We start from the raw sequence: 13,943 nt of genomic DNA on the forward strand, positions 1-13,943 counted from the left end.
AGAAGAACTGGCGGAGACGGTACAGAACGCCCAGCCTCGAGGAAGCTGATTTAGTAAGAGATGAGATATGAAGTTTCCAGTTGAGATTTTGAGTTAAGGATAGACCGAGGATGTTTAGTGTTGAGGAAGGTGATAGCTGGGTGTTGTCAAAGAATAGGGGATAGTTGTTTGGAAGATTGTGTCGAGTGGATAGGTGGAGAAACTGTGTTTTTGAGGCGTTGAAGGACACCAGGTTCTTCTTGCCCCAATCGGAAATAATAGTAAGGTCTGAGGCTAAGCGTTCTGCAGCCTCCAGCCTTGAGTCGTTAAGTTCCTGAAGGGTGGGTCTTCTATTAAAAGAAGTTGAATAATGCAGAGTGGAATCATCGGCGTAGGAATGGATAGGACAGTTCGTTTTGGAAAGAAGATCATCAATGAACAACAGAAAAAGAGTGGGGGATAGGACAGAACCCTGTGGGACACCACTGTTAATAGATTTAGGGAAGAACAGTGACCGTCTACCACGGCAGAAATAGAACGGTCAGAAAGGAAACTGGAGATAAAGGTACAGAGAGAAGGATAGAAACCGTAGGAGGGTAGTTTAGAAAGCAAAGATTTGTGCCAGACCCTATCAAAAGCTTTTGATATGTCCAGCGCAATAGCAAAAGTTTCACCGAAACGGCTAAGAGAGGATGACCAAGAGTCAGTTAAGAAGGCTAGGAGATCACCAGTAGAACGCCTGCGGAACCCATACTGGCGATCAGATATAAGGTCTGAAGTGGAAAGGTGCTTTGAATCTTATGGTTAAGGATTTATTCAAAAGCTTTAGATAGACAAGAAAGTAAAGCAATAGGACGGTAGTTTGAGGGATTGGATCTGTCACCCTTCTTAGGTACAGGCTGTGTGAAGGCATACTTCCAGCAAGAAGGAAAGGTAGATGTTGACAGGCAGAGGCGAAAGAGTTTGACCAGGCAGGGTGACAGCACGGAGGCACAGTTTTTAAGGACAATAGGAGGCACTCCATCAGGTCCATAAGCCTTCTGAGGATTGAGGCCAGAGAGGGCATAGAAAACATCATTTTGAAGAATCTTTATAACAGGCATAAAGGAGTCAGAGGGGGGATGAGTAGGAGGAATATGCCCAGAATCGTCCAGAGTGGAGTTTTTAGAACAAGTTTGAGAGAAGAGTTCAGCCTTAGAGATAGATGAGACGGCAGTGTTGCCGTCAGGACTGAGGAGTGGAGGGAAAGATGAAGAAGTGAAGTTGGAGGAGATGTTTTTGGCTAGATGCCAGAAGTCACGGGAAGAGTTAGAGAAAGCAAGGTTTTGACATTTTCTATTAATGAAAGAATTTTTGGTTAGTCGGAGAATAGATTTGGCACGATTTCGGGCAGAAATGTAAAGTTCATAATTAGCATTAGTTTGAAGGCTCTGGTATCTTTTGTGAGCTACCTCTCTATCATTGACAGCACGAGAACAAGCGTGATTAAACCAAGGCTTTTTAGCGTGAGGAGTAGAGAAAGAACGAGGAATGTATGCCTCCATTCCAGAGACAATCACCTCTGTGATGCGCTGAGCATCACAGTAGTTAGGAGACACTGTATCTGTTACCTATATTTATCTATTGTACCATTATCTAGCACCTTTAATGAGACCTTGATAACACTCCTCCTGGGAACAGAGAGTGGAGGAAAGATTGGAGGGAAGGAAGAAAGATTGGAGGAAAGGAGAAAAGATTGGAGGGAAGGAAAGATTGGAGGGGTGGAAACATTGAAACATTTTATTATACTTGCAATTTGTATATACATTGGTTGATATAACATAGATTAGTTGTGCAAGTAGCCCATAGGAAGCTAGAGCTTTTGGGGCAACAATTGGTATGTATTTTTAAATTTTATTGTTTTCTGGACATGTATAGTCTACTAAATTTCTGGCCCAAGTAACATTAGACGAAGTATTCAGAATCATTATTTTGAATACTTCGTCTAATGTTACTTGGGCCAGAAATTTAGTAGACTATACATGTCCAGAAAACAATATAATATAATGACATAATAATAATGATAATAATAATGGTACACAACAGTTGAAAATGATAGTAATAGTAATAATAATAGTAAAAGTAGTGATAGTGATGATGATAATAATAATAATAATAATAATAATGACATTGAATAAGAGATATATGCAGCTTTTATAGTACGGATAGTATATATTTTTTTAGATGATTTTTAAAGGAATTTAGGTTTGGAAGGAGTTTTATGTGTTGAGGTATTGAGTTCCATAGTTTGGGGCCATTGCATGACAGGGAGTGTTGATATAGGGATAGGGCGTGTGGAGGTACATTCAGATTGTGGCTGGTACGAGTGTGATAGTTATGGTGGGGTTGCAGTAACATAGTATGTTCACTTTTTGTTTTATACATATAAATACCCATATGAAGTTTATTTAAATTGAAAAGTGTTAAAGTATTTGTTTCCTTAAAGAGTGGTAGAGAGTGTGCGTAATATTCGCTGTTTGTAATAATTCTTATTATTTTCTTTTGTAATCGGAAAAGGGGTAACAGATGGGTTGGGTAAGTATTGCACCAAATGGGTATGCAATAACTTAGAATGGGTTAGACATGAGCATCATATATGATTTTCAAAACATGACGAGGCATGTGATCTTTAATTTTATAGAGAAGGGCAACTATTCTAGATAGTTTAAGGCACATATTTGATATATGAGGTTTGAATGTTAGTGAGTCATCAAAAGTGATCCCTAATAGTGTATGCTGGGTTATTCTTTTTATTATACTGAAATTGTAAAATAATGGAGGTAGAGATTGTGTATGTTTGTTGGTGAATAGCATATAATAAGTTTTATTTTGATTTACTGTTAATCTATTGCTCACACACCATTTATAGAAGATATCCATTTCCATATTGGCTTTATGTACCATGGCAGTTGGGTCTGTACTAGTTATATATAGAGTTGAGTCATCGGCAAATAATATAGTCTTACAGTTTTTGAATATATGTGGTAGGTCATTAATGCAAAATGAAAATAGAATTGGACCTAGAACACTTCCCTGTGGTATTCCATATTCAATAAGCCGTGGTGTGGAGGAGTGGTCGAGCAATTTAGTGGATTGAGTTCTGTTTATCAAGTAGTCTTTGAACCAGTCATGTATGATCCCTCTAATGCCGTAATGATATAATTTTTTCAATAAAATGTCATGTCGAACAGTGTCAAATGCTTTTTGGAAATCTATATAGATACTTAAGAGAATTTTTTGAACCTGGTGTAGAGTAGATTTTTTCACTTAAATTACTTAAAGCATTAAATGTACTTAACCCTTGTCTGAAACCATATTGATATGGAGTTATAACTCACTTATTCTCTAGGAAATTTACTAGATTAGCTTTCATTATTTTTTCGAATATTTTTGAAAATACATTTAACAGAGAAATTGGTCTGTAGTTACTTAATAGATCTTTATGGCCCTTTTTATAGATTGGAATTATATTAGCATGTTTTAGACATTGTGGGAGTTTACCATAAAATATAGATTGGTTAAATAAAATTGATAAAGGAATGGCTAGTTGGTATTTGTTGTTTTTATAAGAAATACAGAAATTTCATTTATACTGGCTTTTGTGTTTTTTAGGTTGTTAATTATAACGATTACCTCTTGGGGGTCAATATGAGGAGCTGCCATAGATGTTGGATAACTGTTGGGGAGAAAGCTAATAGGGTCAATATTAGATGGTGGAATGTTACTATCTAGGTGAGGTGCAATGTTCACAAAGTATTCATTAATGCTTCAGTTATTTCATCTGGACTTGTTAATATTTTGTTGTTATAGGAAATGTAATTTAGATAAGTTCTATTGTGATTGTTTTTTAAATCATTAATAGCTTTCCATATTACTTTTGTATTGTTTTTAAAGCTTGTAAATGTATTCATATAATATGATTTCTTGGCAGTTCTTATCGTTGTGTTTAGTGTATTTCGATACTTGTTATAATACTCTTCAGATATGGCCCCAATTTTGTAGTCCTTGTACAAATTGTTTTTAGTTTTTATGGATTTTAAGATAGCTTGTGTGATCCAGGGACTATTAAATCGTTTTTCTGATATATGTTTTGTTTTTATAGGAAAGCATTCCTCAAATAGGTCTTGAATATTTTTTATGAATCTAGCACAATTTAAGTTAACATCTTGTACAGATAGATAGTCTTGCCAGCATATAAAGTTTAGTTTAATTGAAAACAGCTCTTTATTATTATTAGATATGTCTTGGATTTTTTTCTTATAGAGTTTCTGATTTACTTTGGGAGTTGATATATTTAAGAACATTGGGAGATGATCTGAGATGGGAAAGTGCAAAATACCTGTTTTTACTTTAATGTTAAAGTTTATGTATATGAAAGCATCACAGGACTTAGCACAGGGGGGAGTTTGGAAAAAGTTTGATGTAGTCGGTAAACATCTGAGGTCACTTGCCGGAGAGAGACAGAAGGGGAAGGAATTATAGAAGGGAACAGACCCCAGGAGACGGGACACAACCCCCGATTAATACCTGGTAACCACTCACTGCTGGGTGGACAGGGGCGTAGGGTATCGGAAAAGCCGCTCAAATTTTTCCACTCCGCCCGGGAATTGAACCCGGGCTCTCTCGTCGGTGGAAAATGGCAAAATGAGCGTTATGGCGAGTCCATTGGAGGCACCAGCGTACCACCCCATACGAACTCAAAGTCTAGACAAATCTGTGTTTCTTTAAGTTCTTGGTACAGAGGAAGGGTCACACTACCACCAGGGTCATTAAACTAGCCCTGGAAATTCCCCAAACTCCTATGAAAGTCTAGACAAATGTGTGTTTCTTTAGGTTCATGGTACAGAGGAAGGGTCACACTACCTCCAGTCATAAAACTAGCCCTGGAAATGCCCCAAACTCCAATGAAAGTCTTGACAAATGAGTTCCTTTAAATTCTTGGTACAGAGGAAGGGTCACACTACCACCAGGGTCATTAAACTAGCCCTGGAAATGCCTCTCAAAGCTCCTATGAAAACCTCAAATATGTAAACTGCTGAAGGGTTTAAATAACCTGGCTTTTTATCCTAATTTATCCAAGAGACAAGAAGGAATGAAGGAAGGAAGGAGAGTTTTATGGAAGGAAAATGATTCAACACTCACCAATGTCTGTCTGTCTGCCTGTCTGCTGGTCTTCAAAGTCATCCTCCTCTTCCTCTTCATCATCTTCTTTTTCTTCCTCTTCCTTCTCTTGTCTCTATAAGTAAAGTAAGGAGATTAATAAAGTTGATAGTTTATTTTTTTGTGGTAATAAATTCTTTTTAAGGTAAAAATACATAAATAGATAGATATTGAGAGAGAGAGAGAGAGAGAGAGAGAGAGAGAGAGAGAGAGAGAGAGAGAGAGAATTAAAGAGACAGAGACAGAGAATTAATGAGACAGAGAGAGGCAGAGAATTAATGAGACAGATAGACAGCGAATTAAAGAGACACAGAGAGACAGGGAATGAGAGACAGAGACACAGAGAATGAAAGAGACAGAGAGAATTAAAGAGACAGAGACAGAGAGAATTAAAGAGACGTGGATGATACGTCCAATATGCAGCATTAGTGTGGTCACCTAGATTGAAGAAAGAAATTATAAAGTTGGAAAGAATACAGAGAGCAGCGACTAAATTACCGGAAACTCTGAGAGAACATACTTATGAAGAAAGACTGGAGAAATTGGGACTAACAGCACTGGAGAGAGAGAGAGGGGACCTAATACAGGATACAGGAGGGATTGGAGAAATTGGACAGGGAAGACCTAGTGGAACGTGACAGAAGTGTGACAAGAGGCAATGGTAAGAAATTGAAGAAGAGCGACTGTAGGAGAGACATCAAGAAATACAGTTTTCCATACATAACAACATGGAACGGACTTGACGAGGAGACTGTGTGTGCAAAAACGATTCATGAACTGAAAGCCAAACTGGATGATAAGCGTTATGGAGACGGGACAGCACGGGCCTAGTACAGCTCTTTTCCTGGATTTCACAAATAGGTAAACACACACACACACACACACACACACACACACACGGTGTATTGTCGGGTAGTCAGTGGTATATTTTCCATAATCACGTCTGTGTCCTTCCCTTCCCTCTCCTTCACAAATCTGTTTCTTTATCATAACTATTATAAGGAAATACAATTCAACACACACGTCATCATCTGAATAACACAAATTTCTCTGTATGCATACATCTCAAAATGATCAAATAATCTATATTTCTTTATGTGCACCATTTAATTCTGCATGTTTTTATATATAATATATGATGATTATGTTGACTTTATGGCTGAAAACTTGTTATAAACAGAAGCGACATTTGAAATTTGGTGCGTGGCCAGCCCGGATATGGCGCTGTTTTGGCCCGCCGTAGTAAAGGGGTTGAGCCTGTGGTGTCTTGTTGGTCAGGCATAAATAAACCAAAATTGAAAATGGGCAGCTCCTTAGTGCCTCCCTTGAGTGAGAAAGTGCTGGGCCAGCCCCTGCTACCTACTGTGGAATGCTTCTTCATATAAAAATCACGGATCAAACAACAGATAAACATGGACCCTCTTCACATACACAGACAAGCACACAGACTTACACTTATGTACAAAATCACAAACACTCACATTGACATTGACCCACAAACATACCTACACAAGGCAAACAGTCAACGTACTCGTAACACACACATCCATAAATACCAGGCAGCGCTTTTGGCAAATATCTTGTAAAGAAACAGCTTGAGCACACCCCTGGCACCATTGTGAAGGATTAGGGCGCTCATTTGGGGGATAGTTTTGGGAACACATTAATGGAAACAACATTAATTGAAATGAGGAAATTTGTTTGGGTTTATGATCTTTGCTCTGGGAACTAAATTCAGGAACAAATTAACCTCATAAACCAAAGTAAGACTGTATGTATGTATGTATGTATATATATATATATATATATATATATATATATATATATATATATATATATATATATATATATATATATATATATATATATATATATATATAAAAATATATATATATATATATATATATATATATATATATGTATCTATATATATATAAATATATATATATATATATATATATATATATATATATATATATATATATATATATATGATATGTGACAACAAATGACTTCCTAACACACACACACACACTCAAACATATACTCATATTCATAGTGTGTAGTTGTATTTACCATAGCTGGGCACGATAACAGAAAACCTTATTCCCGATACCCGATAACTGATAATGGAAAACCTTATCGGTGATAACCGATATTCGTTAACTGGAGACACAAATATAGGCGATAAACGATAACCGATACCTGATATAAATCCACAATTCCGATACTAGATAGCGATAAGTCCGGCAGGTGAAAACGATACTATATTGATATTTCAAATAAAAAATAACAGATGATCATTATCTGTATTTTAGAAAACTTACAAAAAACTGAAAAACCACACGTTGACACGTATATTTGGACGGTAATACTAGAAACGCCTGAACCGGTGTTGTGTTATTTGGCGTCCCCACCGTCAAGAGCTGGCGCTTTTGTTTACAAACACTGGTCTCATGAACTGCGCATGCTCAGACCAGCAAGCGTGAACCCTGTACAGTCTCACAAAGCTTTTTATATGTACAGAGTGTCGTTCCAGAAACAGCGAGGATGGTGGTACTGTATGTCTGATTCAGCCTTCCAGCAACTCTTAATGTGTTAAAAAGCTTTGTGATACTGTACAGGGCTACGCTTACTGGTCTGAACATGTGCAGTTCACAAGAGACCAGTGTTTGTAAACAAAAGCGCCAGTTTTTGACAATGGGACACCAAATAACACAACACCTTCAATACCATGGCATGCTCAAAAACGAACATGGAATATCAAATCTGAGGCAGTGAATAATCATTTTTGGGCAAAGTTAAATGATTTATCTTTTTGATATATTGATTTTTGAGTCTAACATAAAAAATAACCTAGTGTTTTAATGTTGATGATCTAAGTTTAAAATCTCTCCCGAAGTTTTTTCACACAACACCGGGCGCCCGGGCCACGCATGCGCAGTAGGGAGGAGACAATGTTTTTTTTTTCTGAGGCGGAAAAAAGTAGCGATTATCGCTAGTTTGGTTACAAAAGTAACGAAGATACCGATTAATATTTAAATAAGTAGCGGATGGCCGATAACCCGATTTTGTTATCAGCGATAAAGTATCGCGATAACGCCCAGCTATGGGTAATAGACTGTATTCTAGTTAATGAAGCTGTAGACAGACCCGATACAAAATTCTGGACAAATGAAAACATGGACATTTCAGACCATGTGATGATAGGAATAACCATGGAACAAAGGCAAGGAAAAGAGGGGAACAAAAATGAATGAAGAACACAGAGAAACAAAGCGGAGTCTAACAGAAGCAAACTGGATGCAATATTACGAAGACGTAGAAACATTAATGCAGGTAGAAGTGGACGGGAAAGAAAGACCAATGGGAAATGGACGTGAAAATGGTAGAAGAACCAAGAAAGCTTGTGGGCACAAAAGTTGGAAAGTTTCATTTAGTCGGCGCAACATCTAAGGTCATTTGCCGGAGAGAGACAGAAGGGGAAGGAATTATAGGAGAAGGAACAGTTGGAAAGTTTGGTTTAGTGGGCGCAACATCTGTGGTCATATGCCGGAGAGAGACAGGAGGGAAGGAATTACAGAAGGAACAGTTGGAAGGTTGGTTTAGTGGGCGCAACATCTGTGGTCATATGCCAGAGAGAGACAGAAGGGGAAGTAATTATAGGAGAAGGGAACAGACCCCAGGAGACGGGACACAACCCCCGATTAATACCTGGTACCCATTCACTGCTGGGTGGACAGGGGCGTAGGGTATCGGAAAAGCCGCCCAAATTTTCCCACTCCGCCGAATCGAACCCGGCTCTTTCGGTTGCGAGCCGAGTGTGCTAACCACTGCACCACGAAGCCCCCATGTGGGCATAAAGAAAACACTTACCTCCAACAGAAAACTAAAAGGATGGTGGGACGCAGGAAAAAAAAAAAAAAAAAAAAAAAAAAAAAAGAAAAGAAGTTAATAAGGAACTTTTAACTTCTTGCAGAAAACAGCAAATGGGAAGAGAAATGTAAAGAATACTGTGAAGTAAAACAACAAACACAACAGTTCATACAAACAAAGATATCTAAATGGGAAAAGGAAAAGGCAGATGTGATTAACAAACTACAGTAGATCCCCACTTAGCGAAAACTTGTTATATTCAATAGCAACATTTCAAATTTGGTGCGCGTGGCGATCTTGGATACGGTGCGGGGCGCCGTTTTGGCCCAGCCGTAGTGAAGGGGTTAAGGGTATGTACTTTATAAGGATACTTCATTCAGTTAGGTAAGCTAAGTAGGAGTGAAGGTATGGAAGGCTGAGGTGAGGTATGTTTTTGCCTGCGCTCTATGGGTTCACGGTACAGAGGAACGTGAGGGTATAGTTCCTTGCAAATGAGTTTTGGTCAAGGTGGAAAAGGGAAGTTTTGCAGTCTCTTCAGCTTAGAAATAAATGGCAGAAACCTCAAGGTGGATGATATTGTTATTGTTAAGGATTGCAACCTAGCTAGAAACCAATGGAAGCTAGGCAGAATAACTGAGTGTCTTCCAAGTGATGATGGTCTTGTGAGAAAGGTGAAAGTGATGATGTCAGACTCATGTCTTGACAATTCAGGGAAAAGAATAAAGGCAATGAACATTGTTGAAAGGCCTGTTCATAGTCTTGTTCTCTTGTTAGAATGTACTACTCAGGAAGACCGGGGCGACCCCACCGAGGAGCCTAAATGATCTGTTTGTACTTAGGAAGTGCAAAGATGATGTTAGCAGCATTTCATGTATCTAAAATACTCATGTTATGATTAATGTATTAAGTAGTTATAAGTTAAATTGTCCTACAATTTAGGGGAGCCATGTAACTGTGGTATCAATATGCCTCATTATACCTCCTTGTTATTACGTAAAATATTAATGTGTAAGGAATTTATATGGTGCTATAGAATTTATATGGTGCTAAAAGGATAAACTTGTATGATGCTATTAGAAGGTAACATAGGTTCCGTTAAGAACGCACACACAGCTGCTGATGTTCGGGCAGCGAGTCTGTCGCTTATAAGTGGATATGAATTGTAGACTCAGCGATATGGAGCGGTGATTTAATCCGTGGCACTGGAGGTCAGTGTATTTTGCTAATATTTCTATGTTATAACATAATGTTAAGCTATGTAATGTCCACATACTGTGTATAAGAGTGTTTAGAATAGTTTAAGCTATGAATGCAACAATATATGACTTGGGCTTCAGTGCAAGGAGCCAGAAAGTTTGGGATGTGTAAATTGATTATGTCATCACTTTTCCCATAGTTTCCCGGCACGACTGGGGCATGTATGGCGCACAAAATGGAGGACTCTTTGTCCAAAGCCACATCATAGGAATAAAGGAAAATTATACCAACGAAGTTTCCATGTCCTGCTGGAAGTCCATGCATGTCTGCGTGTCTGTGTAAACCAGCCCAAAGGGGTGACTGTTCCATGTCCGCTTCACTACTACTGTCTCTACAAGAACTTTTACTACTACTACTCCTACTACAACTACTATTATGACGACTACAATAACTACTGCAACTACTTTTCCTATCAATACAATACCACTACTATTACTACTACTACTACTACTACTACTGCTACTATTACTGTTACTACTAATACCAACACTCAAAAGGTCTATATACACTGGCAGTGGAAAATGTAAATGAAAAAGAAGAAGAAGAAGAAGAAGAGGAAGAGGTGGCCGAACAAAACAAGAAAAAGAACAGGAGCAAGAAGAGGTTTTGGTGAATAGGTAACAGATAAAAGATAAACAATAACAATAATAATAATAATAACAATAATTACAACAACAATAGTACTACAGTATTTTGCATCATAGACAGACAGATATGAGGAATAAAAACCAGCGGTCACCATTAATCAGTGAGTCCCGAGCTACACCACCGTACCAATAAAGTTTGTCGTTCATGCAAAATAGTTTGACACAACTACACATTTGATCTTCGTTCGCCTCGTATTTTTCAATTATCCTCCTCCGATATGCGAGGCATTGTTCTGTGGGGGAAGTTATACATACACATACTGTTCTGTAGGTGGATACAGTCTTACACCTGCCATGGGGAAGGGGATGTAGAGGGTGAGGGGGCCGCCATAAGTTCCAGACCCATGTTTTGCTATGAAGTTCCATTTTCTCTAAGTGATGGCGTTTGTTGTTGTTGAAATATTTGTAGTATTGACGCAACTTGTCAGTGTCATTAGGATTGTAATTTGCACAACTTTTTTGCGCTTTGTCTAATATACGGCTATACTGATGTACTATTTTATGCCTTTGTCATAGAAAACAGATTAGCTGTCTGTCTATAAAGCAAGATACTGTAATAAACACACCCACACATTAAAATAAAACATACACACACCTTGTCTCAGTGAGTGGGGCAGCAAGACATTGGATCATTCATTCCCTGGTCCTCTCTCCACTTCTCTCTCGTGGCCTTCACTTGCATCATCCTGAAAACACAGTGACATTGAAAGACCATGCACTAAAGTTTCAGTTACAGCAATAACCGCAAAGATTTCTTCCCTCGCTGGCTCTGATAAAAAGGCACCTTGGTCTGCTTCATTGATTCAGGGGACAGACCTTTGGAGATTGCCTAACAGTTCTTTGTGGTAGGATTTGGTGTGTTTTGTAATGATGGGTTGTTATTGTAGGTCATTAGTTTCTCAGACTGAAAGAAAAAGGGCCCTGTTTTGCTACACACTGAAATCTGTGAGGACGAAACTATTTTGTTCTGGTAGATTTCGGATATTTGTGATGCTATATACGAAAAGATCTTGATATTTTAGGGCGAGCCAAAACATGACAATGTGACTATGAAAATGTCAAGGTTATTGAGATGACACACACACACACACACACACCAGTAACCTTCAGGAAAGTAAACACTAAGCTTCACACAGCCCGGCACAACACACACCCAGAAAGACAGAAGACAGAGAGACAGAAGGGGAAGGAATTATAGGAGAAGGGAACAGACCCCAGGAGACTGGGCACAACCCCCGATTAATACCTGGTACACTGCTGGGTGGACAGGGGTGTAGGGTATCGGAAAAGCCGCCCAAATTTTCCCACTCCGCCCGGGAATTGAACCCGGGCTCTCTCGATTGTGAGCCAAGTGTGCTAACCACTGCACCACGAAGCCCCCTTCTAATTACAGGTAAAACTCAAGAAATACACCCACGAACTCTCAGCGACAACCACCAACAGAGAAATACAAAGCCTGACACATCATTACCAAGGCAACCTAACCCAATTTAACCTAATATGCAGACAATTAATCTAACCTAACCAAATCTGATTTCCGGAATAACACCCAAATAGTTTAGGACAAAATTAATGTCAAAATTCTTAGGCTACCCTTTCTTCAATAATACCCTAATGGTAACAGAAATACTAACAGAAATAAAATACAATTGAATAGAAATAGAATTAGAAATAGTATAGAAATAAATAATCTAACCTATCACTATTGCTAGTCAATGAAGGTGGAGTTTACTAGCGTCATTCCACACCACAGAAACCCAGGTGGACTGTGACCTGACCTAACACCTGACATTTGACAGGTGCCCGACATTTTGACAGCAAGAGAATGACAGTTAAGTGACAGTTTGGTGGCTTGACAGGTCAGGGGCTGTCAACTCAACCCATTATACACCACCACCACCACCACCACCACCATCACCACCACCACCACCAACACCACCACAACGGTCACCATCACTGTCACCCCTGCCATTATCACCACTAACACCTGTCAATACCACCGCCATCATCACCACTTACCACCACCACCACCACTGTCATCACCACCACCACCTGTCACCACTGCCGTCATCACCACCACCACCGTCATCACCACAGCCGTCATCACCACCACCACCATCATCACCACCACCACCATCTGTCACCACCACCATCATCACCACCGCCGTCACCACCACCATCACCGCCGCCATCACCACCAACACCTGTCACCACAGCCGTCATCACCACCACCACCACCGTCACCACCATCACCGCCGCCATCACCACCACCACCACCGTCATCACCGCCGCCATCACCACCACATGAAACAGATTTTCCAATTTTCCCCTATTTCCACGCCCTGATTTCCTGTCCCTGCACACCAAAATAAGGGCAAAGGGTCCACCTACCTTCCCACAGCATGGCGCTTCCTGGCACTTTATAATAACCTGAAAAACAATGAAAATATATCGCTGTCTCGGCAGCCTTCCCAGACGACAGGGAAGATGGAGGCCGTGACGTCATCATAGTGTTGGAACTTTAATACACGACAACCTTAGAACTTGACGACGGATAAATAGAGCAAGTTCACTGGTAAAAACACGCTCAAAATAACAGATAAGGGGAGACAAATAAGATCAGGGTATGCTATTAAGTATTAACGAAAGAAGAAAACGATACACGAACGGAAAGTTTGCATCAGTTAAGTCTTCAGAACACTTGAACTCGGGGCATAATAACGTGTTTAAGTGTGCAGGCTGACGTGGATAAGTGTGGAAAAGTGTATAAAAGTGTGCAGAAGGATATGAGAAGCGAGACAGAGCGGGGAAGGTCAAAATATTAATAATTTTCTCTTCCTTCTCTCTCTCTCTCTCTCTGTCTGTCTGTCTGTCTATCTATCTATCTATCCGTTTATCTGTTTGTCTGTCTCTATCTCTCTGCCTATCTATCTATCTATCCATCTATCACTGTGCAATAACCTCAGTATCTATCGGTTTATTAAT

At 39.3% G+C, this 13,943-nt stretch overlaps 1 long non-coding RNA gene across 24 annotated transcripts in view; it reads right to left on the bottom strand.

Annotated features, from left to right (window-relative positions):
- Positions 1 to 13,485, bottom strand: part of LOC126998252 (uncharacterized) — a 29,239-nt gene extending 15,754 nt beyond the window's left edge. For 9 of the 24 annotated variants that reach the window (XR_007752740.1, XR_007752747.1, XR_007752741.1 and 6 more), the window contains exons 1-3: positions 13,350 to 13,485; positions 11,554 to 11,644; positions 5,161 to 5,254 (exon numbers count right to left, since the gene is read on the bottom strand). This is a non-coding gene — a long non-coding RNA (uncharacterized LOC126998252). Of the gene's footprint in view, positions 1 to 3,651; positions 3,710 to 5,160; positions 5,255 to 11,553; positions 11,645 to 13,349 lie in introns of all 24 variants that reach the window. The other 15 variants (XR_007752760.1, XR_007752753.1, XR_007752752.1 and 12 more) reach the window with 3 other exon arrangements.
- Positions 13,486 to 13,943: the final 458 nt, after the last annotated feature.

This window comes from Eriocheir sinensis, chromosome 13 (assembly GCF_024679095.1).
Source record: "Eriocheir sinensis breed Jianghai 21 chromosome 13, ASM2467909v1, whole genome shotgun sequence".
NCBI classification, from domain to species: Eukaryota; Metazoa; Arthropoda; class Malacostraca; order Decapoda; family Varunidae; genus Eriocheir; species Eriocheir sinensis.